This window comes from Schistocerca piceifrons, chromosome 3 (assembly GCF_021461385.2).
Source record: "Schistocerca piceifrons isolate TAMUIC-IGC-003096 chromosome 3, iqSchPice1.1, whole genome shotgun sequence".
NCBI lineage: Eukaryota > Metazoa > Arthropoda > Insecta > Orthoptera > Acrididae > Schistocerca > Schistocerca piceifrons.
The window spans coordinates 307474768-307494749 of record NC_060140.1 but is presented as its reverse complement, the minus strand read 5'-3'; the positions used below and the strand labels follow the sequence as shown (position 1 = coordinate 307494749).

The 19982-nt window shown below is 43.8% G+C and overlaps 1 protein-coding gene across 2 annotated transcripts in view; it reads left to right on the top strand.

Moving 5' to 3' along the window:
* The window catches only part of LOC124787900 (integrin alpha-PS2-like), an 837072-nt gene that overhangs the window by 102952 nt on the left and 714138 nt on the right, over positions 1-19982 (top strand). The gene's annotated exons all lie outside the window — the stretch shown is intronic.

The window sequence follows — 19982 nt, the reverse complement described above, 5'->3', positions numbered from 1 at the left end:
AGTCGCACTTGATCAAATTTTTTATCCTCAAGGAACATTTTCTGTGATGCAGTTCCATCTTCAGTCCCTTTAGAATCGCGACCTCCTTTTTTTTCAAGAACTCTCCTAAATGATCTACAGTTAACAGACTGAAACAGAGAGTGATTTATATGTTTCAAACGATTTCTAGTTCACTTGGCTTGTGTTTGGTAAATAAGTAACTTTTGCATGTTGGCGCTAACAAAATAAAGTTTCTAATGTGCTACACTGAATTTCTGTGAGGTTTCAGATCTGAATATCTATTATTGCTAATCACAATACACCGACAAAAATTTACACTCTGAAAATGATTCGCCAGAACTATCTTCTTCCTTAAAAGCTCATTCCTTAAGTAGTTTATCTTGGAGCCAGTCGCCTTCTGCTTGTATTGTATTTTTTTGGCTTTTAACGGATAACGCAACGAACACTCGGAAATCTAAAAACTAACTGTAACTTCCCTACGTTCCGTTTAGAGAAACGCTACAACTAAAGCTCTGAACGATTGTTGCACGGTAAGAGGAGTGGGGGACTAGGCTGCTCCATAATGAATTTGGCGAAAGGCTGTTCGCACTTGGTATTACTATTACATAATCAAACTAACTAAATCTTTTTATTTAATACAAAACTGAACACTGCACAGTCACGAAAACTCTTAAAATTTAATAGTATGTTACAATGAACGTGCAACTGAAGGTGGATTTATTTAATAAGAAGGAAAGTGACAATTTCGGTTACAAAATCCGTCAGCCGCTAAAACAACGTTTCTCGTTTCCCACGATCCTGAACCGTTAGATCTGACGGAAAATCCGGTAAGGTGGCAACATTAACAACCAGCCTTTGCCGGCCGCTGTGGCCGAGCGGTTCTAAGTGCTTCAGTCCGGAACCGCGCTGATGCTACGGTCGCAGATTCGAATCCTGACCCCGGGCATGAATGTGTGTGATGTCCTTAGGTTAGTTAGATTTAAGTAGTTCTAAGTCTAGGGGACTGATGACCTCAGATGTTAAGTCCCATAGTGCTCAGTCATTTGAACCAACCAGCCTTTGGCCCCCTTCCTTGGCTTCAGCGATATTGCATTCATTATATGTAAGGGTATTTTATACCTTATTCAGTGATTTATTGTCAATCATATAGTCGAAAAATAATGTTTTTCTCCTCCTATTTATCCGCAATAAATACATACGGTCGTTTGTCTTTCGATCTTCTGTTAGAGTTTGGAATTGCATTGAGCGTCAAAAGTCAAACGGTGGCTGAGCTGGAGAGATGGTCGAACAAGATTATTGGTCACCGTGAGACAAATGATGATTATGTTGTTTACGTTGCTGGCACGAAATTGAAAACTCCTGGCAGGTTAAAACTGTAAAGCTCGATTCGGATTCAGATTTTTGTTTGAGAAGCTAAACTTCTTTGCCAAGATCGCTAATAATAATTTTTATTCTCGATAACCGGTTTCGATAGTCAATGTCACCAGCTTCAGATGATTACCGAAACGGGTTATCGCGAATAAAGGTTATTATTAGCGATCTCGGAAAAGACGTTTAGCTTTTCCAATCTGTTATTACAGATCGCCCCTTGCGGCTCAAACTGAGCAAACTAAAAATATCAGATTTTTTAAAAGAAAGTCATTATAGCTGAAATTGAATTCAAAACTATTTTTTATTGGCCGGTTTCGACAGGTGAGAGTGTCACCTTCAGATCTTCAAAAATTTTTTGGCCTTTCGTCACATTCTATTGTGTGATTATTAGTCATGCCGTGTTAACATTTAAGTGCAGAGCATATTGACAATTCCACAGGTTATCGCACGATGGAACGTGACGTACAAGCAAAAAAGGTTTTGAAGATCTGAAGATGAAAGTCTTACCTGTCGAAACTGGCCAATAAAAATAATTTTTAAGCGATCCTGGCTATAATTTTTTAAAAGGTCATGCGTATTGCTCCTTCTGATTTCTCATTACGATCAAACTTTTGTTTTCTGTGGGCACTTTTTAGGTTATCGAACATTCCTCGTTAACATTCTTTCTTATAGAGCGATTGTCTGATAATACGAGGGTCACTCCAAAAGAAATGCACACTATTTTTTTAAAATCCATCTTTTATTCTACATGTTTGAAAGTTTTACACTGTGTAGATACATCCTTCAGGAACAATATTTTCATTTCTCCACATAATTTCCGTCTCTCTCAACTGCCTTACGCCATCTTGGAACCTGCGCCTGTATACCCGCACGGTAAAATTCAGGACCAACCTGTTGGAGCCACTGTTTGGCAGTGTGCACAAGGGAGTCATCATCTTCAAACCTTGTTCCACGAAGAGAGTCTTTCAATTTTCCAAAGAGATGATAGTCACATGGAGCCAGGTCAGGACTGTAAGGCGGGTGTTTCAGTGTTGTTCACCCGAGTTTTGTGATCGCTTCCATGGTTTTTTGACTGACATGTGGCCGTGCATTGTCGTACAACAGCAAAACATCCTGGTTTTACCGATGTGGTCAAACACGATTCAGTCGAGCTTGAAGTTTCTTCAGTGTCGTCACATATGCGTCAGAATTTATGGTGGTTCCACTTGGTGTGATGTCCACAAGCAAGAGTCCTTCGGAATCGAAAAACACCGTAGCCATAACTTTTCCAGCAAAAGGTATGGTTTTGAATTTTTTTTTCATGGGTGAATTTGCATGATGCTTCTCCATTGATTGCCTCTTCGTCTCTGGTGAAAAATGATGAAGCCATGTTTCATCACCTGTCACAATTCTTCCAAGAAATTAATCTCCACCATTCTCATGCTGTACCAAAAGTTCGCTGCATACCGGTTTTCTTGTTTCTTTGTGAGCCACTATAAACATCCTGGGAACCCACCTGGCACAAACCTTTTTTAACGTCAACACTTTCAGTATTCTGCAAACGCTTCCTTTCCCTATCCCAATGTAGCGTGACAATTCGTTCACAGTGATATGTCTGTCAGCAGTCACCAATTCGTTAACTCTCTGCACATTGTCTGGAGTGTGTGGAGTACGAGGCCTGACGCTGCGTGGACAATCCTCAATATTGCCATGCCCGCTTTCATTGCGTAAACTGCTTGCCCACCGACTAACTGTACTGTGATCGACAGCAGCATCTCCTTACACCTTTTTCAAACCTGTTGTGGATGTTTCCCACTGTCTCGTTTTCACAGCACAGGTTTTCTGTGACAGCACGTTGCTTCTGACCAACGTCAAGTGTAGCAGCCATCTTGAAGACATGCTGTGACGGCGCCACTCACGGGAACAGGTTGAACTAAGTTCGAAAACAAGCGAGAAGGATGTGGCTACACACTGTAAAACTTTCACACATGCAGAATGAAAACTGTATTTTTACAAGAATAGTGCGCATTTCTTTTGGAGTGACCGTCGTATATGCAGGAAAATATCTGAGGAGTCTAGAAGGTAAGAAAGGTTGTGATGCAGCTGCCGCTCTGAGGACGCGTCGTGAATTCCGCCTGGATAGCTCAGTCCCCGCTTTCCGAGAGGCAGGTGTTTCCCGGGCAGCGACCGCACGGCTCTCGCTGTGAGCGCCGCTGCTGCGGGCGTCATTGTCCGCACCTCGCGAGGCTGGAGAGCGGCTCAGGTGGAGGACGTCCGTGGGTAGCGGTGCGTCCTACGCGACAACAGCCGACAGCGGGCGTCGGCGCGCCCACCTCGCCGTTCGCCCACCACGCACGACCTTGCCTCGTAGGCAAACACCGGCTCTTTCGGTACCGCTGTGTTGCCAGCCACGCCCCACCGTCCTCTTCACAAGTTTCTTCTTCCGCATTTGTGCTCAGCAGCATTCTTACAAAAGCACAGCGAGGAATTTTTATTCGCACATCAGTACCTCGTAGTAACTTAATATCACGATGACCGAACCAGAGAGGACCGACGTTTCCGCTCTTCACCTGGGCTACCACGAAGCCAGTAAATAAGAATAAGATGGTGTGGTAGCGAAGATGCTACATGGGCATAATTGTCGACCTCGTCCTGTTTTTGTTCACGTCCACATGGACACGCTGGATAGCTGAATGCTAAACTTGCACAAGAAATCTTGAAGAGATGAATGAATCTACACTACTGACCATTAAAATTGCTACACCACGAAGATGACGTGCTACAGACGCGAAATTTAACCGACAGGAAGAAGATGCTGTGATATGCAAATGATTAGCTTTTCAGAGCATTCACACAAGATTGGCGCCGGTGGCGACACCTGCAACGTGCTGACATAGGGAAAGTTTCCTACTGATTTCTCATACACAAACAGCAGTTGACCGGCGTTGCCTGGTGAAACGTTGTTGTGAACCTCGTGTAAGGAGGAGAAATGCGTACCATCACGTTTCCGACTTTGATAAAGATCGGATTGTAGCCTATCGCGATTGCGGTTTAACGTATCGCGACTTTGCTGCTCGCTTTGGTCGAGATCCAATGACTGTTAGCAAAATATGGAATCGGTGGGTTCAGGAGGGTAATACGGAACACCGTGCTGGATCCCAGCGGCCTCGTATCACTAGCAGTTGAGATGACAGGCATCTTATCCGCATGGCTGTAACGGATCGTGCAGCCACGTCTCGATCCCTGAGCCAACAGATGGGGACGTTTGCAAGACAACAACCATCTGCACGAACAGTTCGACGACGTTTGCAGCAGCATGGACTATCAGCTCGGAGACCATGGCTGCGTTTCCCCTTGACGCTGCATCACAGACAGGAGCGCCTGCGATGGTGTACTCAACGACGAACCTGGGTGCACGAATGGCAAAACGTCATTTTTTCGGATGATCCAGGTTCTGTTTACAGCATCATGATGGTCGCATCCGTGTTTGGCGACATCGCGGTGAACGCACATTGGAAGCGTGTATTCGTCATCGCCATACTGGCGTATCATCCGGCGTGATGGTATGGGGTGCCATTGGTTACACGTCTCGGTCACCTCTTGTTCGCATTGACTGCACTTTGAACAATGGACGTTACATTTAAGATGTGTTACGACCCGTGGCTCTACCCTACATTCGATCCCTGCGAAACCCTACATTTCAGCAGGATAATGCACGACCGCATGTTGCAGGTCCTGTACGGGCCTTTGTGGGTACAGAAAATGTTCGACTGCTGCCCTGGCCAGCACATTCCCCAGATCTCTCACCAATTGAAAACGTCTGGTCAATGGTGGCCGAGCAACTGGCTCGTCACAATACGCCAGTCACTACTCTTGATGAACTGTGGTACCGTGTTGAAGCTGCATGGGTACCTGTATCTGTACACGCCATCCAAGCTCTGCTTGACTCAATGCATGGCATATCAAGGCCGTTATTACGTGTAGAGGTGGTTGTTCTGGGTACTGATTTCTCAGGATCTATGCTCCCAAATTGCGTGAAAATGTAATCACATGTCAGTTCTAGTATAATATATTTGTCCAATGAATACCCGTTTATCATCTGCATTTCTTCTTGGTGTAGCAATTTTAATGGCCAGTAGTGTATATTACACTTTTAAGGTGGCTATAATTTCGCACCTTACAAGAACTCATCCACATAATTTGCCGTAATCTACAAACACAATTAGGTATCATGTGATAGGTTGTACATCGTATATACGAATACATAAAGGAGACTGACGTTGTCACGTACGCCTTGTGAATAATTGTTAACGCTTATTGCATGAAAGGTGATGGAGTGTCTTTATTATCAGAACGGCGTATGAATGATTGCCTATACAAGTAGAGATTGGAACGCCAGTGGAAATGAAACAGCAGGCAGAATACAAGCTCTGGGTGGAAGGCCCGCAGCGGTGTTGGTCCTGCTTATACGCAGGAAGTACCTAGACGGACGTCGTGGCACCTGAGCTCTGGAGCACAATAGGGTGACGGCCGACCGCCGTTGTAGTAGGGCCGGAAGGATAGCCGGATAACACTTCCGAACTTAGCAAATCTTGGACGTAAGTGAGAGGAACGAAGAAGCGGCACCTCGGAAACCACGCAGCCCGGGTTATTTCCAAAGATTTTTACTCAGAAGCGTACCATTGTAAGAGTGTAGTATTTTTTCGTAAACTTTCCGCGCTGGACGACGAAAGACTAAAATGAGGTTGGTCGGAGTTCGGAAGGATCTGTAAAGAGGGAAAATATTCCGTGGTTTCGGGAATATGATTCGTTTTCGGAATTACGGTGGTGGGAAGCTGTGCCTTGCTGGGAGGCCAGCGGTGGAGAGACGTGGTCTTCCGTTGTGATCGCCCGTGTGTGACGGTCGCTCTATATCAGCTTTGAACATTTTTTTTTTTAATCAGGCTGGTTTGTACCCTCAGAAGCCTGTCAAAGGCATCCCACTTCAACCAAGCTATAGTCGAGAAAAAGTTCGATGGTGTAGGTAGCATGTTGGTTGGGGTCAGCAACAGTGAATGCTCCAGAGTGAAGTTCTCCGACGAATCTCTCTTCTCTGTGGCAAGTGGACTGTCCTGCTTACTCCCCGACTCTAAATTCTATAGAGCCTGGATTGCTCTTGTAGATGTATTTCTCAAAGAACATCCCATTCCAGAACCGCGCAAGAAATGAAAATCGCCTTCGGAGAGGAGTGAAACAATATCTCCCAAGGGCTCAACAGTTTGGTAGCTAGCATGCGCTAAAATGTGTATTAGTGACCATGGAAGCGACATTTCTTAAAGAGGGTCAGATATCGACCGTTGAGTTGGGACTCTGACGTGTGCCAAACATAAACGTTATTTATCTCTGTTACCCTGTTTTCCCATTTGGTGAAATCTGTACCATTTTTCGTTATAAATAGACTACTCAACCTCTATTACACATGTACTCTGTTCTATGTCGCCCGTTATTGCCTGTGATTATTACTAACCACCAACATATCTGTTCTTTAGCAGTTATCAGGCAGTGTACTAAACAGCTAAAATGGAGCATGGTGCACAGTCTCTGGTGCACGTTGCCTGTCTTCAGCTTCCAGGGACAATGAAAAGAATTGACTTCCAGTATTACATATAATTATTTACTGAATTTAAAAATTTAGAATGTACTCATTAAGAGGTATATAATCTTACGTTGAAAGTTCAACATGGTAAAAATAAGAATTAAAGTCAGAAATTGTGTGTATATCTTGACGCTGTGTAATGCTCTTCAAATTACCCAGTATTTGAGAATGAGAGCAGTTGACGAGTTTCAGAAAACGTTATCCATAATGTCAAACCTTGTCGAAACTTTTTCCCGCTGACATTCCCACAAAATAATGAGAAGAAAGAAGTTTATCGCATTCCACATTTTCGCTGTTCATGGAGTAAAACTTCAATGTCTGGCACGACGTTAGTTGATTACTTCTTTACTACCAACTCCTTTCGCAACAAATTTTGCGGGTAATAGTCATATACACCACCGAAAATACCTGCAAAATTATATTATTATAAGACATATCATTCAAGAGATAAATCGATGGACACTGAGCTGCATGAACAACGGAACACAAATTACCCAGAGTTGACTCATCCAGCGTTTGAAAATGAGACCACTTGGCGGCTTTAAACATAATTTCTAACCTTTTTCATTGCTCTACGGGTGAATAATCCGACACAAACAAAACTAACATAATTAGAGTTTTGTTTCTTGAGTAATAAAGGCTTTACATCTTGAACGTGAAATATTTAACACATTTAATCATTGATGTAGTATTCAGATGTTTGAGGCTATTGTATACATGTTTGTACATGGCAGTTAGATTCTGTAAAAAATTTGTGGTAGACGGGTTACTATTACCTAAAAAAGAAGAAGGATGGAAGGGAGACATAGTACCAAGGACGCAGAAGGAAAACTGGATTTCTATAAAATTAGAGACCTTGAGAAAAGAAAAGGATTCAAGAAAAGCTAAGGACATTACTGTAAGAGTGACAGAAGCGGAACTATTAGAAACCTTTAATGTGTGTGGTTAAAAGAACTCAAAATCAGATAGACTAGTCGAATAAGGAATAAAGACGACCGCAACGAGTCAACGATAAACATTGCTAACAAAGAAGGTAACAAATAGAAGAGTGGGACTAACTGGGCAGATTTATTACGTTAGTCGTAGCTGAAAGCTGTAGATGGAGGTATTGCGAAAGGAAAGAGGCAGATCAAGCTTTACGTTTATGCAGCTGAAGTGAATAGAATAGCCGACAATACCGATGCCAAAAGTCACCACAGTGTGTAATGAAACGGAATGTGATACTCCTGATGGATCACCGTTTATCAGTGTACCGTCGTATCCGATGTCAACATGGTACATCGAACTTTCGATCTTGATTGTTCCCAGAATATGGCTTCACGGTAAACAAAGAAAAATGAAATAATTCTCCTCTCTTTGAAGTTAGGTTACACAGGATGGTCAAAGCAAGGAAGATATCACAATTAGATTGGCATAAGCAAAAAAACTTTCTTCAATAAGAGAGCGCCGCTGCCATCAAACAAGTGCATGCAGCGAAGTTGTTGAAAGTGTACATGCGGAGCACAGTATTCTGTGGAATTAAAACGTGGGTCTTTGGAAGTCTGGATAAGATGGAACTGGAAACTAATGAAATATAGCGCCATTTAAGTAATAAATTGGCAGATGAAGTATGAAATGAAAAAGTGCGTAAAGCGTATATGAAGAAATAAGTGCGTGAAATACCTTTACCAGGTGAAAAGTTCAATGGGACATGCGCTGCAGCTTCCATGAATAGTTAACGTGGCCTTGAAAGGCGCAGTCGAGGGGGGAAGAACGAGAGACAAAGATTAGAATGTACCAAACAGACCATAAAGAGTGTTGGATACAGAAGTTCCTTAGAGATATATAGCTTAGTTCAAGATAGGAGTAGATGGACAGCAGCAAATCAGTCGAAAAATTAAAAAAAAGAAAAGAAAAAATGATCTCGTGGGTTTCATTAGTCTCCTTGAAACAAACTCGTCATGATAAAAACCATAAATTACACTGTTTAAAAGAAAAAGTGTATGTGGTCATGAGGCAAGAGAGGTTCCTCGTTTTAAAACGGGATTAAATCCATCGTTGACGCAAAATGTCAACACACAGTCCGCAGCTGTGCTGAACAACTGTGTGTCGCCTAACAGCAAGGGCGAGTGTGTACGCCAGCGGCAAATTGCGGCCCAGCGATCGTCACACATCTGGCAGCAGCTGCGGCAAGTCGCAAGACGAGGAGTGTCTGCCAGTAACGCACTCTGACCAGTTTTAAATGACAGCAGGAAGGGAGGAGGCGTCACGGTGCGTAGACACCCTCCGGCTGGCGCCACAGGGGTTCCTTCCTTAGGGAATCCTAGAGCGCGGCTCATCTCTCTCCTACTCGGCCGCAATTCCTCGCTTCGCTTGAATATATCTTCACTTAAACGAGTATACGAACATCTGTTTTGCCTTTAAGTACATCAAGGAAGCTCGTGATCACAGTACTCACATTTTGAAAGATCATCACAAAGCGTAAAAACACGCCACAGATGAAAATAGATTAGTTGATGTTGGGCGTTCAAAGGCAATGCACCGTTATGAGAAAATAGCTAAATTACAAAAAACTATTGAAATTGACTTCCATTATATGATTTGCATAACTGCAAACGATACTGCATGTTATTAAAAACACGTTGTAGAGACTTTTGAGGAATTGCACACCACATCGTAGAATTTTTTCTGTAATTCGATCCCCACAAGAAAGAGCTAAGCAATAGTCCAACTAGACGACTGTTGAAATCACCTACGACTGTCGAAACCGCCTACGACTGTGGAAACGACCTACGACTGTGGAAACGGGTACGACTGTCGAAACCACCTACGGCTGTCGAAACCACCTACGACTGTCGAAACCGCCTACGACCGTCGAAACCACCGACGACCGTCGAACCCACCGACGACCGTCGAACCCACCGACGACCGTCGAACCCACCGACGACCGTCGAACCCCCCGACGACCGTCGAAACCACCGACGACCGTCGAAACCACCGACGACTGTCGAAACCACCGACGACTGTCGAAACCACCGACGACTGTCGAAACCACCGACGATTGTCAAGACCAGTGACGATTACCACTGTCAAAGCCAGAGACGACTATCAAAGCCAGAGGTGACTGTCGAGAGCACAGAAAGTTGTCAAAACCAGACGATGATGATGCTGTTGTTCACTATGATGTTCATGATCAGGTATGACACTGAAAGTTCTTAAAAGATTACAACTGTGTGCCAGACCAGGATTCGAACCCAGTCCTCTTGCGTGCTTAAAAGCAAAGACGGCGTCGCGACGATGTGATCGAGAATGATATGCTACAAAACGACAGGTCTTGTTTTCGAATACATTTCTCTAGTGTTCGAGGTCAGCAACCGAAAACGTGTTGGAATCAAGAACTTCTTAGTTGTCAGTACTCGTTCCGCCAGAATCAAAGGCTCCGTTGCAGGAATGAGTCACCTCTTTGCCGGAGAAGCTGAGCGCTCCACAGAGCGCAGCCGCTCTGAGCACCCCGTCTTGGCGTCACCTCCTCCGGCTGGTAACCCGCTACCTCCTCTGCCCGGTAACTCTACACGCCGGTCTCCAGCGTCGCACGCCGCCGCGCCCAGCACGCGCCGACCCGAACACGGGCTGTCAAAGCAGAGCAACTTTAAACGGCCGTCACCCAGCCCATCCGCCAAACACTGCTGCTTTTGTGTTTGCGCAACGTCGCTGTTTGAGGTCACGTCGATAGCGATGGCATCGACAGCGGTGTTCGGCGTTCTCTGATTTCACAAAGACTGGGAACGTTGCCGCGTTTCAGCTTGTCGTTAGCGGCCGCACTTCCTAGGATAAAGGTAGTGACTCATTGAATTCGTGATGCGGAAGAGATGCCTCACCTGGAATCTCGTTGACTGGAGTAGAACTGTCCTTGATTATGACTCCCGCTTCAAAATGAGCCCCGATGACCAGCGAAGATACAGCTGTGGGATATCAATTGGACTGTCGCCCTTCTTACGGCCCGACAACAGGCATAATGATCTGGGGCACCATTTGTTTTCATAGCAGGATCCCTTTGGTTGTCATTCGCGGCACCTTTACAGCACAGCCGTACATCGACGATATTCTACGCTCCGTTTTGTTGCTTTTCATAACAAGCCATCCTGGGCTTACATTTCAACGAGACAAAGCCCTCCCGCACAAGTCAAGACTTTCTACTGTTTATTTTCGTACTCGCAAAATCCTACCTTGGCCATCAAGGTCACCGGATCCTTCCCCAATTGATAACGTTTGGAGCATAATGGACAGTGCCCACCAACCATCTGGGGATTTTGACAATCTAACGCGTCAGTAGGACAGAATTTGTCACTGGATCTCTCAGGAGGACACTCCAACAACTGTATCAGTCAATGGCAAGCCGAAGCGCAAGAGTTGGACAAACTCGTTATTGAGTTGATCAGTTGGGGAAGCTCTTTCTCTTGAATAAATCATCCAATTTTCCTGAAATTGTAATCATCTTTTTGTCTGTACAGGTACATCGTCTCTACCTTTATCTACCTTTCGATTTGTATCATTTCTTCGTGGTGCGTAGTTTCTTTTTGTCTTAGAGTCTAATAACAGGGGAAAAAGAAACAATAACCATTAAGTCCAGCAGCGACTGGGTAGCACTGCTGCCTGATGGTAGCAGACAGGCATCACGGCGCTGGCCAGCACTTGAAAAGTACACAGATATGTTAAGTGCTACAAGACATATTATTAAACTGAATATTGCACTATAACCTCGTATTTCTCTATGGCATGAACACATGTAGACCTTCCATCGACGGTGGGCGTCGCGCGAAACATGCGATGAACAATAGTTGATTGAACTGACGCTGCAAAAACGAAATTTCTATTACTTATACGCGTACTTTATTCTTCTTAGGATTTTGATTTACCGATCCTCTGCGCCATGGGCTGATGAAGCAAGCGTCTGGCGCATTTTGTATTGATAAATATAGGTAACGCAGAGAATCAACGTTCAGACTAAAACAGCTCGTGGTAAAGAAGACTGGCCAGGAATTTAGAGAGCCATATGGTTTTCATTGATCTTAAGAAAGCCTATGATAGCATTCCCCTTGTAAATTGAGGACTTCAATATTACAGAAAGCTGTGAACCGTTTATACGTTTAAGCTGCTAGAGTTTTATGTATTGGTACAATTTGTGGAATTAAAGCGGGTACAAAACTAACTGGCGAGATTTCGGTGACTAAAGGATTACGACAAGGATCCACAATAGCGTCTACATTATTTAAAATATACTTAAACGGTGCCTTAAGGCTATGGAAACGTTCCTGTCATAGTATGTGTATGACTATAAATGGGGAAAAGTTCTTCACTTTGCATTAGATGACCAAGTCGTTTGTACAGAGGATGAAGATAACATGAACTATATGGTTCGAAATTTCTACAGATAATATCAGAAATGGGGTTTAACCAGTAATTTTGGGAAAAAGAAATATTTAGTTGCAGGATGAGTGAGTTAAGACCTGACATTAGATTTTGATGTAGTAAACTCCGAGGACTTTTATAAGTATTTGGGTGTCATTATTAACAAAGATGGATCCAGTGAAAATGGTGTTAAGAATCGCATTGGCCAACCAAACAATTAAGTGGAGATTTGTTGAGTTCGCATATTAGGTCATAAAAAGAGACTAAGATGTTCCAAACTGTTATGGAAAGTACAGCAAAGTATGGAGCAGAAACATGGAAAATAAATTAAAGAATTAAGAGAGAATTATTGTCAATGGAGATGGGATTTTGGAAGTGTTGGTGTAGGTTGACACTGCAGCATAAAGTAAAAATGAAAACATATATAGGAGAATGACCCTGGTCATCACTGTAATGGATACAATCAAAGCAAAACGACTGAGTCGGTATGAGAATGCGTATTGGTGCCAACATATGGGCTAAGAAGATGACGGAATGGATTGCAACTAATAGTAGTAGTAGCAGTAGAAGAAGAAGAAGAAGAAGCCCAAAAACAACACGTGGAGACTGAGTCATAAGATCTATGTCGGAGAGGAATTTGAAGATGGAAGATTAGCGAGATAGAACACTTTGGAAACCAAGATACGAGAAACAACTGTAATCTTATATTAACTGCAGTAAAAAAAGACAAAGACATATTTTACGAAAATTTATGTAATTATTAATCCATTTTAAATTTCCTACAGGAGCCTTTGAAGCTACTCTGCTTCCACAGGGTAGTCGGTCTTGGAGGTTACAAGAACACCATTGTACGTTAGACTCAGTATTATTACTTAGCAGCTACTAGCGGACATAATACTTTTTACACCTACAATTATAATTTGGTCTGTTATCTAGAAACTAAGAACAGACCGACTACTCACTATGCAATTCTACAATTCTACATTTTAATCTTTCTTTACAGTGAATTAGCCATATATCGATGACTTTACATTTCTCAATTTGTGTGTTTACTATCAGCCAAACCATTGCTATATCTTTTTAATTATAATTGATTTTCTCTTTACAGAGGTTAACTACAATTCTACTAACTGCACACTACTGACAGCTATTTCTAGTGCTAGGCATCCTTTTACAACAAAATTACTACATAATGGAAGGTTAGGAAGAGGCGAAACCTTGCACTTTTTTGCATACTCCACAGACCTCGCCCAATCCTTGATTGCGCAATCCGGCCTGACCCTTCGGTCGGCCTGGCTGTTTCGTGAAATTTGTCATATTTAGTGTTTTGTCACTACTGAGATTGCTGCCAATGTGTGCTATTCATCACACGCGGCTTTTCTCTCCTAATTTTCGCGCTGCTGTATCTCATTCTTATATATGTGCTGCTCGTTTCACACAATGCCGCAAAATCTCTGTATAAATCAGGATCACGCAATATGTTGTTTACATTTCTGTCTCTAGTGGCTTGCCTGCCAGCTGAAACAAGTGGTGCAAACCTTGGACACTCCCAAATGTCAGCCGGCGGCTGTGACCGATCGGTTCTAGGCGCTTCAGCCCGAAACTGCCCTGCTGCTACGGTCGCAGATTCGAATCCTGCCTCGGGCATGGATGTGTGTGATGTCCTTAGGTTAGTTAGGTTTAGGTAGTTCTAAGTCTTGGGGACTGATGACCTCTGATGTTAAGTCCCATAGTGCTTAGAGCCATTTGAACCCAAATGTCTTGTTTAGAGAGCCCACCTCCTCTCACATTCGCAGGCCGGTGCCAGCCTTTCCAATATCCTGTGCAGATGCGCAGTATATAGGCCATACCCCTTTAAGAAGTGTATTATCTCTTTATTGGGCTCCATGTACTTTATTTTAACTCTTCCTATAACTGATGGTATAAATTCAAACACCGTTCGGGCTATAATGGATCTTCTGTCTTTGGCATATATTGATAACGTGGTCTTTATCTCTCTGATGTTTTGACATGCCCTGCCCATAATTCTTTCTACAGTCGTACATTCATTTCTTTTACTCCAATACATGGCAGCGCGCCGCCTTATCATTAAATCATTGAGGCAAAGACCCATTATTATTCCTAGCCCAGCTGACGGAGTTATTCCAAAGTCACCCACCGATCTTGTTATAATATTGCGCTGCACGCTGCGAAGGACAGCGGTTGGCCTCACGGCCCAGGCACTTGCTCCGTAGCCAAGAATCGAAGCAATGAAACTGTTGTTATCTGTCACTATTACATTAGACGGTAAGTGAAACCGTTTTTGTCCAGTTGTGATAATTTTATTGTACAACGCAAGAGTTTTATTGCATATTTGCTCGACATGTGGCTCGAAGTTTATCCTCTGGTCGAGATTAAATCCCAAATACCTAGCCACGTTTTGACGTCTTATCGGTTCTCCGTTTGTCTTGATGCTATGATCGCGCTGTATCCTCCCTTTAAACATGATATAGTTCGATTTTGCAGGTGCAACACCCACTTGCTGACAGTATGTCTTCTTACGAACGAAAAATTACGCGGCCGATCAAACAGATTTGTGACACATTTTTCGTCAGTAATAAATGTGAGAAAAGCCAGTTAGCAAGAGGTCCCTGTTGTTCGAAGAGCTCTACTACATGATTAAGGCAGGATGCTCAGCGGAGCATGTTTCTCACTTGTCAAGTGAAGTTACACCTCGGACAGTCACTTAAACTCTTTTGGCGCTTCAGTCTCGAACCGCGCAACCACTACGGTCGCAGGTTCGAATGCTGCCTCGGGCATGGATGTGTGTGATGTCCTTAGGTTAGTTAGGTTTAAGTAGTTCTAAGTTCTAGGGGACTGATGACCTCAGATGTTAAGTCTCATAGTGCTCAGAGCCATTTGAACCATTTTTTGAAACTCTTTTGACATCGGACTAGCGATTATCCTGGTATGTACAGGATATCGCGCACGCTTCTGGGTACGACGAACCAACATGTAGACCACACGCCCAACCTACTTCATCTGGTGTTGGGCTCCACACACACACGACCGTACAATGGGAGTTTTTCAGGACTGCTGTCGCTTCGGCATTCCGTCGCTGACACAGGGCTGCGGTAGAGAGCGTGTATACAGAGAGAGTGGCCATAGGTGAAGTTGCCCGCGATTGGTTGATTAGCTTTGCTGCAATTTTTCCGCCAAACGTCCCTAGCGCTTCCTATGTTCGCGGTGCTTCTGAGCTGAATTGAAGTTCAGAGGACTTTTGGGAGACTTGTTATGCGTTGTGCATGCATGTTCGATTTAGTTGTATATCGTTTTTAGTACGTAATTAGCGTTTGCGTGCATACTGGTAGCATCACAAGCTTTTCTGAAGCCAATATCTGACACTCCTTGCTGGAAACGGAAAGTTCCTGTAATTGTTGTGCCATGCTCATTCGACTTTATGGCGTCAAACTTTATTTCGTTCCGAATCAGAACATTAGGCATTATTTTGGTTTGAGTATTATTGCCTGACTGTTGACGCAGTCAAGTTGTAAGCACGTTTTCCGCAGTTGTCGTGGTTGCTGAAACATTATTCGTAGTAAATAATTGTAGGTACTCTTGAAGACAGTTTTTAATACGCCTACTTACTGTGGGGTAGAAGGGATACGGTTGTTTTCTTGTTATATTTGGTCGTTTTTACAGTAGCCTACTTTTAACATTACCTGATTTTTGTAATCTTTTACGTTTGTTATCTACGAGAGGTATTCAGTATATATATATATATATATATATATATATATATATATATATCAAAGAAAGTCGTAAGCAGTTGTTTACTTGTGACGTGCAAAAAGTTTGAAGACGTGACAAGAAGTACTAATACGTCTCACACTTTTTGCATGTCACAAGTAAACAACTGCTTACGACTTTTATTCATCTGACGTAATACAGGTACGTTAAATCATTAGCGTTATGCACTTCCGATACAAAACAAATGCTATACACTATATTTTTTTTTTACTTACGTTACTTTCATAGCAATATGTCTAGTAAACGAACTTTAAAGGAGATAAATGCAAGTAACGAATAATTTTTACAGTCACTGTATCAAATTTTCCTGTGCTGCACGTAGAAGGCTACTATGAGTATATTATAGCTGTAAAGAAAGGCATTTAACGAATGATTTCGCCATATTGTCTCGTGCTTTTGATTCGGTGATTGTGTACTGCACTACTGGCCATTCAAAAGTCCCGCCCGCAGTTTGGCAGAAAAATGGCCGCCGTATCGTCCGGTTGGCCACTCTCTCCCTATACAGGCTCTCTAGACTGCGGCGCTCGAGTTTGTTTTGTTTTCCGATGTCGTTGCGAATTTCATGGCACAACAGCGCACTATGTCGGGCTTACATCCGAGACCAGGCCGGGGACGTCTTTTACTTCGACGCTAAAGAATTTATTCTCTGTATGAGCAACAAAGTATTCAGGTTTTCCCGCAGCCGAGAGAGGTTTGCTTAAATCCAACTGTCTACTCTTTATTGCTGACGTTTCTCCGGCTTGCTGAGTGTAGCAATTGTCTGCGCTCTGGCTGGACGTGCATGCTGCAAATGGCCCCATGTGCATGCAGAGGTGAGATCGAGTGTTGTCTCTTCTCCTCTCTCTCTTTCCTACACACACACACACACACACACACACACACACACTCATTTCTATGCTGGATAGGCTGGAGTGCCGCAACACCGCGCTGCGGTGCCTTTGGCATGGAGGACGCGTGGCACTGACATGCGCTTTGCTCCCTGGAAATTAATGCGGAAACGCCTTCGTGGAGCCTTATTTGGAAGGATTTCACCGCTGCCCGTCGTTAGATGCAGCGCGAGGATTTCAAAAGCCTGCAAGGCTATCGCTTGGACATTCCGCGCGTGCTCCGTAGGTAATACTCCACAAGGGACGCCCACACATTCCGTGTCCATAATAAACCCGCACATGTAGAGGAATGAAGACATATTTCACAACAATAAACAGTCTATCGTTAAGTTACTAGCTAAATTCCGAGAGCTTCCGATAAGAAAACTTCCTTATCTGATGTTGCGAAACACTATTTAAACTGCAAAAGTGGATAATGGCTTGGGGGCACCGTGAGACATAGCTAAAGAGCTCCGTTGATAAGAGCGCTTGCTGCTTTTGAAATGAGTTAGTCCGGGATTAAGTATCCCAGGCCGACACAAAGATTTATCTAACTTGCACGGTTTGCGAGAGTGCACACTCAACGAATGATCTATATTGCCTGGAATCTGAAAACGTTGTAGTAACTACGAATTTCACAGTGTGATGTAAACATGAGCCGGTTGACACAGTGGTTAATGCACCGGACTAGCATTCTGAAGATGCGGGGTTCAAATCCCCGTTCGGCTCTCCAGATCTGGTTGATGCCTTTAAAAATCCCACTGACGATTTATTATCCTGTCTACATAACGTCTACGCCCTGCAGCGAACGTCGTGTGGTAAATCGCGAGCTCGTACCCCTTCCTTCTCCCACTCCCCCCTTGTGACATTCTGCGGAAGAACAATTGTCAGTAACTCTAAGCTCAGTTTTCTCCGATTTTACTGTCATGATTATTTGTCCGGCAAACGGTGTGTTTCATATCTGTAGCATTAAAATTATAGACACAAACAGGATCCTAAATTGTTGTTTAAGAAAAAAAAGTGACGTACCACGAAGGCATTATGCGAATAGGACGGAAATCGGTAGATGTGACGTACATGTACAGACAAACAGATGACTACAATTTCAGAAAAATTGAATGATTTATTCAAGAGAAGAACAAAATTGTGCAAGTCAATAACACGTTGGTCCATCCCTGGCCCTTATGCACGCAGTCATTCAGCTTGGCATTGATCGACAGAATTGAGGGATGTCTTGAGAGATGCCGTGCCAAATTTTACCCAACTCGCGCGTTAGATCGTCAAAATCCCGAGTCAGTCACTTCACTCGTCACCAACCAGTTTCTGGCACCTCCCCTGTAAGCAACACAGGATCACAGTCTAAAAACTAAACAACACACAGCAACTCCGCACTTAAAACTTCCATTGGAACCAAACATAATTTATTAGATTCTAATAACCTTCGCCAAGGCCACTTCGTTCGCTAGACAACGCCTCCAGCCAGTTATTTCCACCATGCTCTGTTATGCGGCCTCATCCTAAACAGTCCGTGTACGCTCGCTAAAAAGCATCACACACTTTGAAAACGGGCAATTGATGAAACCAGTTCGCACGCCCGGATACGGGATTGCACTTCCGAACACTTAGTAATTTTTCCATACGTAGCGAACAACTTAACTGATGGCTGACTACCGACTTGCGAAATGCACACCGTCGCACCGCCTCCGCCCCTGAGGGCTTAAAACTAGCGTTCCGCACTCCCCGAGATCTGCCGGGTGACTTCTCGGATGGGTCACCACCTCACTGCTCCACGAAATTACCATGCAGGCTTTTGGGCCTAACAGACTCCAGGGCAGAATGTAGGAACTCGTTTGATCAGTTCCTGTTAAGGCTCATAGTACTGTTGTAAGGTGCTGCTGCCTGCCATCACATGTTCACAAACTTCACACAACTCCATTGGACGGTTCTTCCTCAGCCATCCTACAGCGGGATCTAGCACCTTCCATCTGTCTGGCCTGATGAAGGATGCATCTCTCGAGAAGCAGTACGTGGATGATGGAGAGGTTATTCAGGCAGCAAGACGTTGGCTCCGACGTCGATCAGTAGAGCGGTACCATGCGGGCATACAGCCCCTCCCAGTAAGGTGGCGTAAATTCGGCATTGTAGCCAAAAGAGTGGGGAATAGTATGGTGTATGTGAATCCTGAATAAATCCAACCTGCTTTAAGAAAAAAGGATTGCGTTCTTACTGAACACACCTCGTCGTAAGCATCTCATCAATGCACACCACCTCTCTTATAGCGGCTGCTTGTGGTCCGTTGACTAAACGAACAGAAGCCGTGAGGAGGAGCTCTTCTTCGTTTTGGCTTTTATATCGAGCCAGCCGGGGTGGCCGAGCGGTTCTAGGCACTACATTCTGGAGCCGCGCGACCGCTACGGTCGCAGGTTTGAATCCTGCCTCGGGCATGGATGTGTGTGATGCCCTTAGGTTAGTTAGGTGCTAGGGGACTGATTGTAAGTAGGCTGTTTATGTTTTCTTATTGGCAACGTTACGTAGCGCTCTGTATGAAAATCACTGACTGTGCTGTGTGCAGTCTGTGGCTAGTTTGCATTGTTGTCTAACTTTTGAAGCTTTTGCTGTGTTTGTCTCTGATTTTGTTCCACTGTGTCTAACTTTCGAAGATTTTGTTCCATTGTGTCTAACTTTTGAAGCTTTTGCTGTGTTTGTCCCATTTGTTGTGTTAATTGTAATAACACTGCACTGGTGTCTGAAACATGTTCCTCAGTGTTTTTCGGCAGTGAATTTGCACCGGCAACATTCACATTTTGACAAGCAGAAAATGTGTCTTGACTTATTTGAGAAAGCGGTGAGGACCCAAAACCTGAATCTACAGTATTTGCGAGATTGTGTCCTGTCATTTCGGATTCCTGAGGCGAGCTGCTGCCGACCGATCGATCGATAATACTTCCCTGTTC